The sequence below is a fragment of the Mytilus californianus genome, unplaced genomic scaffold, assembly GCF_021869535.1.
Source record: "Mytilus californianus isolate M0D057914Y unplaced genomic scaffold, xbMytCali1.0.p SCAF_20, whole genome shotgun sequence".
Classification (NCBI taxonomy): domain Eukaryota; kingdom Metazoa; phylum Mollusca; class Bivalvia; order Mytilida; family Mytilidae; genus Mytilus; species Mytilus californianus.
Window position 1 is genome coordinate 2,954,366 of NW_026262669.1, and position 15,553 is coordinate 2,969,918.

Below are 15,553 nucleotides of genomic sequence, written 5' to 3' on the forward strand. Positions count from 1 at the left end.
AAAGGGCGAAATGATGATTTACTGGCTTAATTATTGTATAAGTTAAGATATTTTGAGATTTAAACATTTAATTTTATAGTGACACATTGTGAATAAAAGAAACACTCACCGTTTTCACTAGTCTCGTCTCCATAATTGAACTTCTGTCATCATTACGTAAAGTCTTCCCAAAGTATTTATCACAAAAAGATGTAAGACTTGCTTGTAAAGATGTCACCACATTAACACTGGTTGATAGATATTTGCATTGTTGTTGTTGGGTTTTTTAAATTCCAGAACACAGTATATTCCAAAAACTTGTGTATGACTGACTAACTAACACGATTTCACAAGTTTCAATAATTTTCAATTTGTAATTTGTTGATCCGGAACAAATATTCAGTATGTATTTATATGTTTTAAGATGGCATGCTAACGTTTAAACTCGGTTACTTTATTCCCATACGTATTTCAAACATTTAAAGTGGAACAGAAGTAGAGATAGTATAGTTTGAAAATTTTGAAAATAAGCGCCGTTACATCTCTATTTTTTCATTGGTTCAAAATTCAAATTCGATTCCAGGTCATGGAAGGCAATATTGAGTATTTATATAACGAGGAGGACGTTTCAAAGAAATATGATATAGGTGAGTACAAATATTGCATATACATTGTATATTTAATTGTAAACGAAGAAAAGGTTAATATAGACGTAACTTTGTTTGGCGTAACTATATGTCAGTTGTTTAATCGAGTATGGTCGTAACCAGCCTTCCAAGAGATGGTGTCATGTTGTAGCAGAAGGAACTTTCACTCGAACATTTCGACAGATGGTTTCAGTTAAAAGTTCTGTTTTCAACTAGTGATGCTTGTGCATCATTTATATTTTCTAAAAACATCACAGATGGGGTCATCTCATTTTGATGTACAAGTCCGGAATTGTATCGACAAGTTTTTTTTAAAAAGAAGTGTCATTTATCTCTACATAATTCATATGCCCCTAGCATTTTTGAAATTATAAATACAAAACTAGTCTGGTGTATTGACAAAAAGACAGCGAACAAAGACTAGAAGACAACCCCCAAACCGCATTGTGTTTGCAAATGGAATGACAGTACAGTATATTGAACAAATTAATATATGTAACAAAAACGTTGGTCGACAGGGGCTGCTATATGACTTTGCTGCTGCTATGTCTAAGCAATATACACTTAAGGCACTTGTGAATATATCAAGTTTAATATTTTTTCATATATCACGAAATTATTATATGTATCTTTTTTTTCGTTATGAAAAAAAATGAATGTCGTATTTAATTTACACAATATTTAGTTTTAATACTAGCGTCAATGAAAAGCGAAACTTATATATGATAAATCAATTTCGTATAACAATAGATTATATTGATGGGAAATTGATTAGTTGTTAGGAAATTTCTTATTGTTTCATGAAATAGAAAATGCAAATAACCTTGCGAGTGAATAAATCATTTTGGGAAATTAGTATATACGTAGTATCTTAAGTTTCTTTTTTCTCTTCTTTGAGATTTCCACCTATATACAGGGTCACCGCATTAAATATATTTATTTTTCTACTTTATTTCCATGTTAAATATATTTAAATTTAAAAAAGTGAGAAAAAAAGAAAAAAAACTTGTATTTACACTCTACATAAATGTATTGCTCTGACAAAAGATTCAAACATTATATCATTTCTAAAATGAATAAATGTGTTGATAAAAAGGAGGCTGAAGATACCAAGGGATGAATTAATTAGCCATTCTTTGGTTTATGAGTGCCAACTGGTTAAATAAAAGTATTATGGTTTATCATTGTTTAGATCGATGGACAGTATTTACCGCTCCGCTTGTGGTTTCTCAAATTTTATTTTTATTTGAAATATTAAAAACTAGTATTTACATGTTATCTATAATATGAGGTCTCGAGAATTATGTATTGAATTTATCACATTACATAGCATTAATTAATTATAAAATATGATAGCATTAAGTTGTTATTATAATTGTTTATATAGTATTGAAGCAAATACTTGACATATACACTATTTGATTAATGATAAGGAAAATCTCTTAAGAATTTTCACTTGTCCGATTTGCCAATCCTTCAATGATCGTTTTGTTTGCATTCAAATTATAACAATTAGCCAAGAAATCCTCCGGCATACTGGGAAACATGATATGGACTTGAGGTCTCAAAATGGGCTGCTGCTTAACATTGAATTTCTATGAAGAATATTTTAAAAAACGTCGCACGAAACTGGTGTCACCTAACGTTACACACTTGAATACGTAAGCCAAAACAAAAACGTTAGAATGCACGTTTTTAAGATGGCTCAAGTTCTAAAATAAATTTTAACGGATTTTATGAGCGAAATACCTTAAGATTCATATTTTTCTTAGATAGTAGATACTAAGCTTTTTATTAACAAATTAAAAATAAAAATGTTAATTGAATTGAAATCATTTGAATAGTATACATTTTAATTACAAAAAGCAATCAATTTCTTTTTAATACACAACGCACTGCAAATGCATTCTTTTATACAATCCAGAATGTTGAGGCGAATGGACTACAATATAGTTAGCATGACAGTTTCATTGAGTTCTTCACAAATATATGCAAGGGAATCAGCGGGAATAATAGCTGCTTTCCTTTCTATTAATTTGTGTTGTAGCGGATGGGCCTGTCGATCATAACAAAGTCCGGAAAACACTTCTGTTCCGCGAGGAAATATTTCCCCTCCAATGAATTGGTAGAGCTTTTACCTAAAACATTAAAAGTTTTCTTCACAAGCAACCAAAAAATAGCCGTATTCCGAATCGTCTGTGAATACCGCAATAATGACAAATAGTCGTAACATTTGTATATTTTGTTACATAACGTCAAAATCGTATGTCGGGACATTGTATCGGACATTGTAGATGTATCTGCATGATATTTCGTATTTTAGATTAAATTTATGAGAAATAAATATCAAAATAGAGAGAATTGTTTGTACTTTTATCCCCTATACTTTTTTATGTAGTGAATAGCACTGCATCAAATAAATATCATGAAAAAAACAGAAAAACGTAACACTATGTCAATTGGTTTTGAAGGGGACAAAATGTCGGACATTGTTATTCAACTCAAAAAGAAATTATTTAAAAAAAACCTGATAATTGCATGAGGCGAAAGTGTGAGCTTTGTACAAAATACAAGTATAAGAATTAGTTACCTACGACATGGTGGTTGCTCTGTTATTCCCATTTTTGGGGACAATTTAGAAAAATGACGGCAATTTTTCGTGCATGGGACACATAATTTGTATCATCTTCGTCCCTTTTAAAAAAAAATCAGTCTTTTCAAAGAAAGAAACCGACATATATATATACATCATCGACCAATTATGACGTGTTTGTTGTAGACAAAACTTTTATATAGGTTGGTGGAATTTTTTATATGTTTTTTACGATATTCAGAATTTCACAAAACTTAAAGTGTAACGCGGGACAAGGAAATAATATTCAAAAATAAAGGTTTTATTGTTTTTTACTTAATGAAAATAGTCTGTTACATATACAAAATTGCAATATTCTGAAAGTAGAATTTAAAAGCTTTAAAATGATACATAATACTTCAGAATATCAATTTTATTGTTTATAAATTAATGACATGAGTGTGTCTTGTCTACGATTTCATCAAAATAACACCAGTATCGTGCGACGTTTCTTACTCGTTTTTATACGACCGCAAAAAAAATACGTTCGTATATTGCTATCACGTCGTCGTCCGAAGACATTTAGTTTCCGGAAAATAACTTTAGTTTAAGTGTACGCATCTCTATGAAATTTTACCTAAAGGTTCAATACCACAAAAGGAAGGTTGGGATTGTTTATGGGGGTGATGGTCACATCCGTATAGGAAAAAGAGGCCAAAAAGGGGCCCAAAACAAACATTTTTCTAGTTTCAGGACAATAACTTATGTTTAAGTATTTTGATTGCTCTAAAATTATACTACAAGGTTCAATACCATAAGTAGAAGGTTGAGATTCATTTTTGGGCTAATTGCCCAAACCGTCCAGGAATTAGAGGCCAAAACAAGCATGATTCTAGTTTTCAGACAATTATTTGTGTTGAAGTGTATGAATGTCTCTTGAATTGTACCACATTTTATAAAAAAACAAAACTTCTTTAAATATTATTTTTTTTGAGGGGAAGGGTACAAAAATTTTTTTTTTTTTTGGGGGGGGGGGGGGGGGGGGGTCAATTTTTTTTCCCTCCGGGGTCACAATTTCTTTTGCTAATTCTTGGTATATAGTCTGAAAACAGATTTACTAAGTATTGCGCAATAGCACTGTGAATTGCAAAATAGCAAGAAATCTTTATTTGAATATAAATTAAATCACATAACCAATTTCAATAAATTCATAAACCCGGCATAGCCGTATGTTAGGAACTTATATAGATATAAGAAGATGTGGTATGAGTGCCAATGAGACAGCTCTCCATCCAAGTCACAACATGTAAAAAGTAAACCATAAGAGGTCAAAGTACGGCCTTCAAGACGGAGCCTTGGCCCACACCGAACAGCAAGCTATAAAGGACCAAAAAGAAAAATGAAACAGGAAAACCAACGGTCTTATCTAAATAAAAATCGAGAAACAAGAAATACTTATCAGCAAACGACAACCACTGAAAAACAGGTTCCTGACTTAGAACGTCTTGGTCAATTTCTCCACGGAGTAGTTACTTCAACGTTTTATTGCACATCATTATCATTATTGAACTCGATAGGTTTGTATAAACTGTTTCGCGATGACGAATTTGCGGTCGAGCTGGCAACAAGTGTTGCGGAAGCGAGACACTACAATCCACCAGTTGTGGGACGTTCTCGTCCTCGATATCTTCGGTGTCGTAAACATAGGGTCAGTCTATCGTTTAAAAAAAGGCGTCTTCGAACCGACATGAAATTTTTCAACATTGCACTAAAGACTCGTAGTCACTATTAAAATTTTCTTTGTCTAAGAATACTAGGTCCAAGTTTTGGAAAGATTTGTTCTAATGACAACAGTTGACTGTGAAAAATACTGATGACAAAAACTTTCACGGACTTTAATGGAATAGAATCTCATTCGAATTTTCTTGAAACTTTGTTGTATTTTGACGGGAATTAGCCCATCATAGTGTTGTTTAGAAATGATTAATATTTTGTTCACAAAACAAAAGTACATGGCAAATTTATCGGAAATGGTAGAATGAGTTCCAGTTAGAGCAAAAAGAAAACAATGTGGAGAAATAAATCGATATATGAATGTGGGAATTTGTAGAATGTATTTTGACCATTGGTTCGATCTGGCCAAAAGCAGATTGAATGTCGCTTTTTCAATTTCAAAATAATTCCTTAATTCGACCTCGGAGATATTCACTGTGAAGTTCTTGAAGGATTCTGTTCGGTACTACTCTGCCTTCTTCTTAGAAGCCAGTTTCTTCTTCCCGTTTTCTTTACTATTTTACGATTAATCCTTCACCTTCTCAAAATGATAATACACAGTGAAAAGTTTATTAGAGCCATATTTCTTCAAGTAAACATAGAAATCCCGCCTTTTAAAAAGAAAATTATGAAAAACTTTGATAGTGACATTGAACAGATGACTTTGACCAAGTTTTCTTGTTCAAATTTTCTTTTTCGAAGTTTTCTTGTTCATAGTTTTCTTTGGCCAAGTTTTTGATGGAAGACTTCGATAAGCACAACAGGGTTTCAGTCAGAAAATTGTATTCTTCATCTTGGTTTTATTCGTTTTTTATCAAATTGAAACTATTTATTTAATGATTAAAAGGTTTTCGCACATATATAACTTTGTCAAACCTTCATGGAGATTTATGACAGAACTTTGACAGAAGTTTGCTCATATTCAAAAGACAGTATCCAGAGAAAAATTTTGAGACATTTTTCCCTTTCATTAATGGACTAAAATAATTGGAAGTTAACATTTAGATACATATTTTGGATTAAGATTATTTTTTCACATCAATATTTTTTTCAAACCTTCTTAGAATATTATGAAGCTTGGACAGAAGCTGTTGTATAATCAAGAGTCAACATCTGAAGCAAATTTTGAAAATATCTGTTTTTCATTAACCGGTTATTCACTGTTTTTACAAGCTGAACTATTACTCGTGTTCTTAATCTACAGCAAATCTAATTTTTGGTATGATTATTAAGAAATTATACAGCTCATTATATATATCTGCCAAAAACTTGCTCCCAAACTTGGATGAAATATGCGTCAAATGGAAGGACACATTTGTTTTCATCTCTTTAATATTGACCAAACACTAGCAATAAAACCACGTGTCTCAGATTTTTGAAATATTGATTTAACTGCTGGGTACCAAAACTCCTAATGTTCACCTTTCATTTTTTTCGAGACCAATAAAATCATTCAGAAACACATTATCCAATAACTGGAACACGCTGTTGTAGAAAATAATCGCTTTTACAACACACATCAAGGCCAAACCATAGGGGTACCCATAAAGTTTCTTTTTTTTTCATTTTTTGATCACAATTCCCATGTTTGTAAATCACTGGAAAACTGAATATAAATGCAAAATATTTAGAAACATTCCTCTGGGAACACCCCAGAAGCGTTCTTAATCATTTATCTTATCAATAGAACCACACAATACGTGAACACAACAGGGGCCCAGTTTAAGTGACCAACGCATGTAATTAATATTTAACATCATTCTCACTATTAAATAATAATTATCATTCATATTTAAAAAGAAACAGGTTGTACTGTGAAATAAACAAGGACACAGACACTTTAAAATGTCTCGAAAAATGTACATGTATAAGAGAAGAGATATTTTCATACAACATACTGTCCTCTCCAAAATAAAACGAAAATTTAGTTAAAAAAAATCAATATTATCAAGGTTATTTGTCTAGAATAATAAGTGTTGTGAATGTCGCTGTCAGATTCAGATACAAATTCTTCTTGTCTTAGAAAGAACATTTGTCAGAGTTGTTTTTTTAAACTAATCTTACACTTAATATTTATCTATAAATATATGTTTTCACTTAAGACTTTTCCCTCTACAGTTTTGTTCTCTTATATTTTCTTTGTTTACCTGCAGTAACGGATCCAGAAATGTACATAAAAGAGGGAGCACTGACTGACGCAGAGGAGGCCCGCTCCAGTCATGCATCAGTGATTCCCTATATCAACACAAATTTTCCAACAAAGGGGAGATCCGGGCACCCTGCCCCTCCCCCCCCCCTAAAATCCGCTTTTGTCCTGCATAGTTGTATAAATTAATTTTCATTGCGATTTAATAAGATATGACCAAGTGGTCAGAGATTAACAGCTGGGCAATTGGTATCAACAGGTGCTTGAAGGATTAGCTTCCCACAAATGCTGGTATATATATATACAAAGTTTTTACCATGTGCTTTTATTTACATAGTTTATTATTTTACTTTTACGTATTTTACTGAAAAAACTGTTTGGCAGTCAGCATTGTCCTTTTGCATTGATAGCATCTACCACATAATTAATGTGGCATATTTTCGTTTTATCACAGACTTCGAGATACATTTTTTGGAGTAGAATTTTAAACATTAATTTAATGATTATTAACACCAATGTATATGCCGATTGATTCCAGGAAACAAAACAAAAACTAATTGTTAATAAAAGTTTGGGGATTTGCGGTAAAAATTTAAATTATTTTTTTTTTCTGATAAACATCTTTTTGTATTAAAGATTGCAACTAAGGTCAATTTAAGAATCACTAATTTTGAGAATCAAATTTGTTTAACTAGGATTTCAGAAAATTGGTTTGACAGTAACGTATGCTACCAAAAATTGATTCACGGTGTCAAATTAGCGATAAGAGCTTGCTTTTGATAAAAAATCGCAATCTTTATATGGCTCCTAAAAATGCACAAAGAATACATGGCGCTTGCATTTAATATGTTTTTTACGCAAAATGTGTCCTTCGTGTATCCTGAAGCATGAATTAATATGAAAATAAGGAGATGTGCATGGTAATTTGTTTGGATCCTATATTAGTTATTTGTCTCTGTGACTCGTATACAAATATGTATATGTTCCATACATTACATGTACTTTTTTAAATTGATTTAGTTATTGTATTTCAGGTTACCAAGATGATTTCGATGAGAAGGCTGACCTGGTGAACAATCTATACGAACTCAAAAGATAGGTAATCCTTATAAATCACTTTCAAATGGAAAACAAACAGAAAGCATAATTGTACAACTATATTTGTTGAATATTTGTATATTTATATTTTGATTCCTTTAAAGCTCCAAATAATTTCTTGTTTGTTTTTTACCTGGCAGCTCTTAAATATTAATATCTTTAAATAGTAACTCTTTTGTTCTTATCTTCTGTTTTCTTAAAAATAACAGTCAGATACTAAATGTGTTTACAAAACTGATCATCATCAAAATTCATTAACAGGGCAATTTATGGAAGCATATTTGTCGTCTGTGGTTGAAAATATTACTAGGTAACAAAGTAGCTGAAAAAGAAATTTTGATAAATCGTATTTTTATACTTGAATATCGCTTTTCTTCGTACATCAGACCACAACAACGAAGACCCGACCCCTACGAGAAAATACATGTACACAGACAAAAAGCAGAACACAACACACATAGTCTAGATAGACGAATTTGCTACCGGCAGTACATTTTGTAAACTAGTGTTGCGTGTGCACAAACTTTCTGCTTTACCCATCTATATTATATACCAATTTTAAAATAACTTGCCTAGTATCTTTGAAGAGGCACTAGTAATGTGTTTTAATCAAAGAATATATTTCCATACAGACAAAGGTGCTTGTGGTTCATTACTGTATCTTAAAGTGAATGACCGTCATGATCTCATTGCTTGTGGAGGGTGTTTGCCAATATCTCAGGATGTGTGTCTGTCAAGATCGCGATGCTTGTGGTGGATGCATATATCTCAAGTGAGTTACCGTCAAGTTCTCGATGCTTGTGGTGTATGAACTTCTTTATGTTGAGTGACTGTCGAGTTATCGGTGCTTGTGGTGTACGAACACGTCTCAATATAAGTGACTGTTAAGTTCTCGATGCTTCTGTTGGTTTACTGTTTCTCCAGACGAGTGACTGTCAAGATCTTGGTGCTTGTGTTGTTTTACTGTTTCTCAAGATGAGTGACTGTCTAGATCTCGATGCTTGTGGTGTATGGATATACTCCAAAATAGATGATTATCAGAATCTGCTTTGAAGTTAATGTTTCTCAGTATGAGTGACTGTAGAGATCGCAGTGTTTGTGCTGCTTTGTTGTTTATCAAGATGAGTGACTGTGAGATCTCAGTGCTTGATCTTTTGTACTGCATATCATGATGAGTGACTATTAAAAGATCTCGGTGTTTGTGTTGCTTTACTGTTTCTCAAGATCAGTGACTGCAAGATCTCGGTGCTTGTAATTCATTTCTGTATCTGAAGATGAGTGACTGTCAAGATCTCGGTGTTGTTTTACTTTACTGTATCTCTTGATGAGTGACTGTGAGATCTCGGTGCATAGATTCATTATTGTATCTCAAGCTGAGTAACTGTCAAGATCTCAGTGCTAGTGTTGCTTTACTGTATCTTAAGATGAATGACTGTCAATATCTTAGTGCTTGTGTTGCTTTATTGTTTCTCATGATCATTGACTGTGAAATTTTGGTACTTGTGATTCATTATTGTATCTCAAGATGAGTGATTGTCAATATTTGTCGTTGCTTGTGGTGCATTACTGTATCTCAAGACGAGTGACTGTGAGATCTCGATGCTTGTGTTGCTTTATTGTATCTCATGATGAGTGACCTTCAAGATCTCAGCGCTTGTGTTGCTTTATTGTTTTCATGATGATTGACTGTAATATCTCGGTGCTTGTGATTCATTATTGTATCTCAAGATGACTGACTAACAAGATCTCGGTGCTTGTGTTGCTTTACTGTATCTCAAGATGAGTGACTGTCAAGATCTCGGTGCTTGTGATGCTTTATTGATTCTCAAGATGAGTGACTGTCAAGATCGCGATGCTTGTGGTGTATGCATATATCTCAAGTGAGTTACCGACAAGTTCTCGATGCTTGTGGTGTATGAACATCTTTATGTTGAGTGACTGTCAAGTTATCGGTGCTTGTGGTGTACGAACACGTCTCAATATAAGTGACTGTTAAGTTCTCGGTGTTTCTGTTGTTTTACTGTTTCTCCAGACGAGTGACTATCAAGATCTTGGTGCTTGTGTTGTTTTACTGTTTCTCAAGATGAGTGACTGTCTAGATCTCGATGCTTGTGGTGTATGGATATACTCCAAAATAGATGATTATCAGAATCTGCTTTGAAGTTAATGTTTTTCAATATGAGTGACTGTAGAGATCGCAGTGTTTGTGCTGCTTTGTTGTTTATCAAGATGAGTGACTGTGAGATCTCAGTGCTTGATCTTTTGTACTGCATATCATGATGAGTGACTATTAAAAGATCTCGGTGTTTGTGTTGCTTAACTGTTTCTCAAGATCAGTGACTGCGAGATCTCGGTGCTTGTAATTCTTTTCTGTATCTGAAGACGAGTGACTGTCAAGATCTCGGTGTTGTTTTACTTTACTGTATCTCTTGATGAGTGACTGTGAGATCTCGGTGCATAGATTCATTATTGTATCTCAAGCTGAGTAACTGTCAAGATCTCGATGCTTGTGTTGCATTATTGTATCTCATGATGAGTGACCTTCAAGATCTCCGCGCTTGTGTTGCTTTATTGTTTTCATGATGATTGACTGTAATATCTCGGTGCTTGTGATTCATTATTGTATCTCAAGATGAGTGACTAACAAGATCTCGGTGCTAGTGTTGCTTTACTGTATCTTAAGATGAATGACTGTCAAGATCTTAGTGCTTGTGTTGCTTTCTTGTTTCTCATGATCATTGACTGTGAAATTTTGGTACTTGTGATTCATTATTGTATCTCAAGATGAGTGATTGTCAATATTTGTCGTTGCTTGTGGTGCATTAGTGTATCTCAAGATGAGTGACTGTGAGATCTCGATGCTTGTGTTGCTTTATTGTATCTCATGATGAGTGACCTTCAAGATCTCAGCGCTTGTGTTGCTTTATTGTTTTCATGATGATTGACTGTAATATCTCGGTGCTTGTGATTCATTATTGTATCTCAAGATGAGTGACTAACAAGATCTCGGTGTTTGTGTTGCTTTACTGTATCTCAAGATGAGTGACTGTCAAGACCTCGGTGCTTGTGATGCTTTATTGATTCTCAAGATGAGTGACTGTCAAGGTCTCGGTGCTTGTGATGCTTTATGTTTCTCAAGATGATCAGTGACTGTCAAGATCTCGGTGCTTGTGATATTATACTGTATCTCAAGATGAGTGACTGTCAAGATCTCGGTGCTTGTGATGCTATCCTGTTTCTCAAGATGAGTGACTGTTAAGATCTCTTGGTGCTTCTGGTGCATTACTGTATCTCAATATCAGTGTCTATTAGGATTTTGTTGCTTGTGGTGTATCAATATATACCTCAAGATGAGTGTCAGTCAATATCTCGGTGCTTGTGTTACTTTTATGTAGCTTAAAATGTTTGACTGTCAAGATCTCGGTGTTTATGATGAACTAATGTATATTCAAATCAGTGGCTGTCAAATTATCGGTGCATGTGATGCATTACATAATCTCAAGACGGTTGACTTTAAGATCGCTTACATTGTGTTTCTTGTTATGAACTAAAGAGTCCTTCATTTTGATATAAAGGGTGGGTGATGTGAAATTTTGTTTTTTACCGACCCAAGTTTATATTTCTGCTTAAAACCGGTAACCTCGTCAGTGTTTCCTGTAATTTCTTATTGATTTTTATTGTTTGTAGATTTGGTGTTAAGTGCAAATATGTGGAAGTTTGAATAATCTAAACTCATTTGATTAGAAATTAATTCGAACGATATTAAAAAAGAGGGACGAAAGATAGAAGAGGGACAGTCAAACTCATAGATCGAAAACAAACTGACAACGCCATGGCCAAAAATAAAAAGACAAATAGACAAATAATAGTACAGATGACACAACATAGAAAACTAAAGACTAAGCAACACGAACCCTACCAAAAACTGGGGGTGATCTCAGGTGCTCCGGAAGGGTAAGCAGATCCTGCTCCACATGTGGCACCCATACATTCTTTTGTTGAACAGGTATTTTGACATTCAGGATGTGGTTAGGTTGCTGGTTCATTGACATGTACCTCACTTCTCCTTTTATTCATACTTAATGTATCAAAGAAACTCTAATAGGGTTTTGAATTTTCATTTTCTTTCTTTTTCAGGAAACATTTCCTGGTTTAGAGAAGAACACCACACATTTGTTCTTTTGTTGGTTAGGAAATACAAGTTGACGTTGGAAAGGAAACTAAATGCTCTACAACATTTAAAAAACTGTTATATATAGTGCTTCTACATGTATGTGTGGGACCCTAAATAACTCCAACGAGTATCAGCTATTACATCATGTATTAGGAGGATATGATCAACAATATATATATTTGAGGATAAGATTAACAAATCCTAAAAGTGTGAATATTGTACAAAATTGTCAATTACAATATGCATAATATCTTACTTACTATAATATTTAAAGAAGTGTAACAAAGTTTCCACTTATGATTTTTCCAGACGTTTTAAGTCAAATAAAATTCCATTTGTATCTTTCAGTAAGCATTCTTAATTCTAATTGGACACATGAAAAAAGTATTGCTGTTGTATGTGTGTATTTTAAGCAGACAGTAGCTACAAATTGAAATGTATTTGATGTGCTTAAGGGAGTTTATTAATGTTTTATCAAAATTTGATGTTAAGGTAAGGAAAATGTTCACCAATCATTTGTCAATTTGTTATTCTACGAAGACTTTATAACAAAGGAACAACTCTCACCTCACTGCAAGGCCACCAAGTACGATTAACTGAGTTCATTTATTATTATAATATTACTTTTAAATTAAATGCGGTATTTTCTTTTCATACGATACATATGTCTATGTTTCGTTTTACCTTGTTAACAATACTGTCCTTACCATAATTCTGACAACACTATATGTGTTTTTGGTCAGAATTCTGATAGACATACTATCAGATTATTACATGGCATTTTTCATATCAGATGTATTATCAGCCCAAGGTTCAATATCTGCCCAAGAGCCGAAGGCTCGAGGGCTGATATTAACCGAGGGCTGATAATACATTTGATATGAAAAATGACATGTTATGATCTTTTTATCATATGCTTCAATAATGGAGAAAAATAACAGTTTAATATATTGATCCGGTTAAGTGGTTCTCAAGTAGAAGTTCAAAAAGTGAAAATTTTACGGACGTCGGACACCAAATGTAATACATCCGATATGAAATCTTTCTATCATATGCCTCAACAGAGGAGAAAAACAACAGTAAAATTATACATTTTTATATTGACGATAAAAAAAAATCAACAAAACATAATAGACACTGTTTGGAAAAGTCAACGTTTATAAAGTGACTTTCTAAATTATGCTGGAAACTTTAAAAAATGCATTTATTGTATCACTTGGTTTGTTTGTTTTTATGTTTGTTTTTTTTTTTGCATTTTACATAATATAAAAAGTAAAATAATGTTCCTGTTTCCTAATAATTGTTTTGTACCCTACTTTGTAAAGTTTTTCACTGAAAACGTAGCATTGAGATGTATTTTCCGGAATTTGCCGAGTAACGCCGGAATGCCATACGATAACGTTACGGAAAGGCATGTGATAATAATCGGAAGCATTTGATTAATTTTTCATATCAGCCCGCTAAACATCATTTCGGAAAATATGGAATTCACGTAAATTTAATGCTATTATCATACTGTAAAAATTATAAGTTATTTACTCTAAGTATATGATAAATGTCAATATCCTGCATGTCCTTTACAGTATTTCTTAATAATGATATGCCAACATTTCAATATACATTTTGTCCTTAACAGAATTCTCAGTGATAAGATTGTCGCGTCTGATAACAATATAATTCTTAACAGAATTCTGATAACACTTCAAATATAGTACCAGTGGAAACCCTTAACGGAATTCTGATAAGACTCACATCTGATAACAATAGCCTTCTTAACAGAATTCTGATAAGACATTCGCATCTCATAACATTAACCTTCTTAACAGAATTCTGATAAGACAGTCGCATCTGATAACAATAGCCTTCTTAACAGAATTCTGATAAGAATCGAATATAGTACCAATGAAACCCTTAACGGAATTCTGATAAGACTTACATCTAATAACAATAGCCTTCTTAACAGAATTCTGATAAGACATTCGCATCTCATAACATTAACCTTCTTAACAGAATTCTGATAAGACAGTCGCATCTGATAACAATAGCCTTCTTAACAGAATTCTGATAAGAATCGAATATAGTACCAATGAAACCCTTAACGGAATTCTGATAAGACTCACATCTGATAACAATAGCCTTCTTAACAGAATTCTGATAAGACATTCACATCTCATAACATTAACCTTCTTAACAGAATTCTGATAAGACAGTCGCATCTGATAACAATAGCCTTCTTAACAGAATTCTGATAAGAATCGAATATAGTACCAATGAAACCCTTAACGGAATTCTGATAAGACTTACATCTAATAACAATAGCCTTCTTAACAGAATTCTGATAAGACAGTCGCATCTCATAACAATAGCCCTCTTAACAGAATTCTGATAAGAATCGAATATAGTACCAATGAAACCCTTAACGGAATTCTGATAAGACTCACATCTGATAGCAATAGCATACTTAACAGAATTCTGATAAGACTGTCGCATCTCAAAGCAATAGTCTTCTTAGCAGAATTCTGATAAGACTGTCGCATCTCATAACAATAGCCTTCTTAACAGAATTCTGATAAGTTAGTAGCATCTTGTATCAATGGCCTTCTAAACAAAATTCTTATATGTCTGTAGCATCTAAGCTGGTCTCTTTGTGGATATTGTTCTAAACATAATTCCGATAAGATGATTGTTTCTGAAACACATAGTTTGACTTTATCAGAATTCTGTTAAAGCCTCTTAAGTTTAATTTGGTTAAGAAATCAAGGGATCTTAGCAACATTTGGAAACAGTTTACAGCTTATAACAAGTGTTAATATGTAAAACTGATATGCAAGTAGTGAAATAGATCTAAGGAGTACAGTACACAGTATGATAACTATCATGTGGCATTTCTTCTTTAAAAATCAACGTTCTTATAGTTGTTAGTTAGAAATTGTCTCCTTCTTAACTTGCCAGATCCAGAATTTGATCATTTGGAAATAATCAAATGAAAATGGAAGCTGTTATTGGTTGTTTTTCATAAAATAAAAGATTATCAGAGAAATATACTAAATTTTGTTGCATTGTTGAACATTACCAAAATTATTCTTCTTTTGATAAAAAATGATGCTATTTAATTTGTGATTAGTAATTTTGAAGGCCTGAAGATAAGTTTTTATTTAGATTTT

General features: G+C 32.9%; 2 long non-coding RNA genes across 3 annotated transcripts; one reads left to right on the forward strand and one right to left on the reverse strand.

Annotated features, from left to right (window-relative positions):
- Positions 1-490: 490 nt before the first annotated feature.
- On the forward strand, positions 491-12,441 carry LOC127731708 (uncharacterized). Its single transcript, XR_007995702.1, has 3 exons — positions 491-626; positions 8,152-8,216; positions 12,353-12,441. It is a non-coding gene; the product is annotated as an uncharacterized LOC127731708 (long non-coding RNA).
- Positions 12,442-13,226: 785 nt separating this feature from the next.
- LOC127731705 (uncharacterized) lies at positions 13,227-15,207 on the reverse strand. 2 transcript variants are annotated; one of them, XR_007995698.1, is made up of 3 exons: positions 14,573-15,207; positions 14,389-14,525; positions 13,227-14,341 (listed from the first exon to the last, which is right to left on the reverse strand). It is a non-coding gene; the product is annotated as an uncharacterized LOC127731705 (long non-coding RNA). The 2 variants fall into 2 exon arrangements; XR_007995699.1 differs by having other exon boundaries at positions 13,841-14,251.
- Positions 15,208-15,553: the final 346 nt, after the last annotated feature.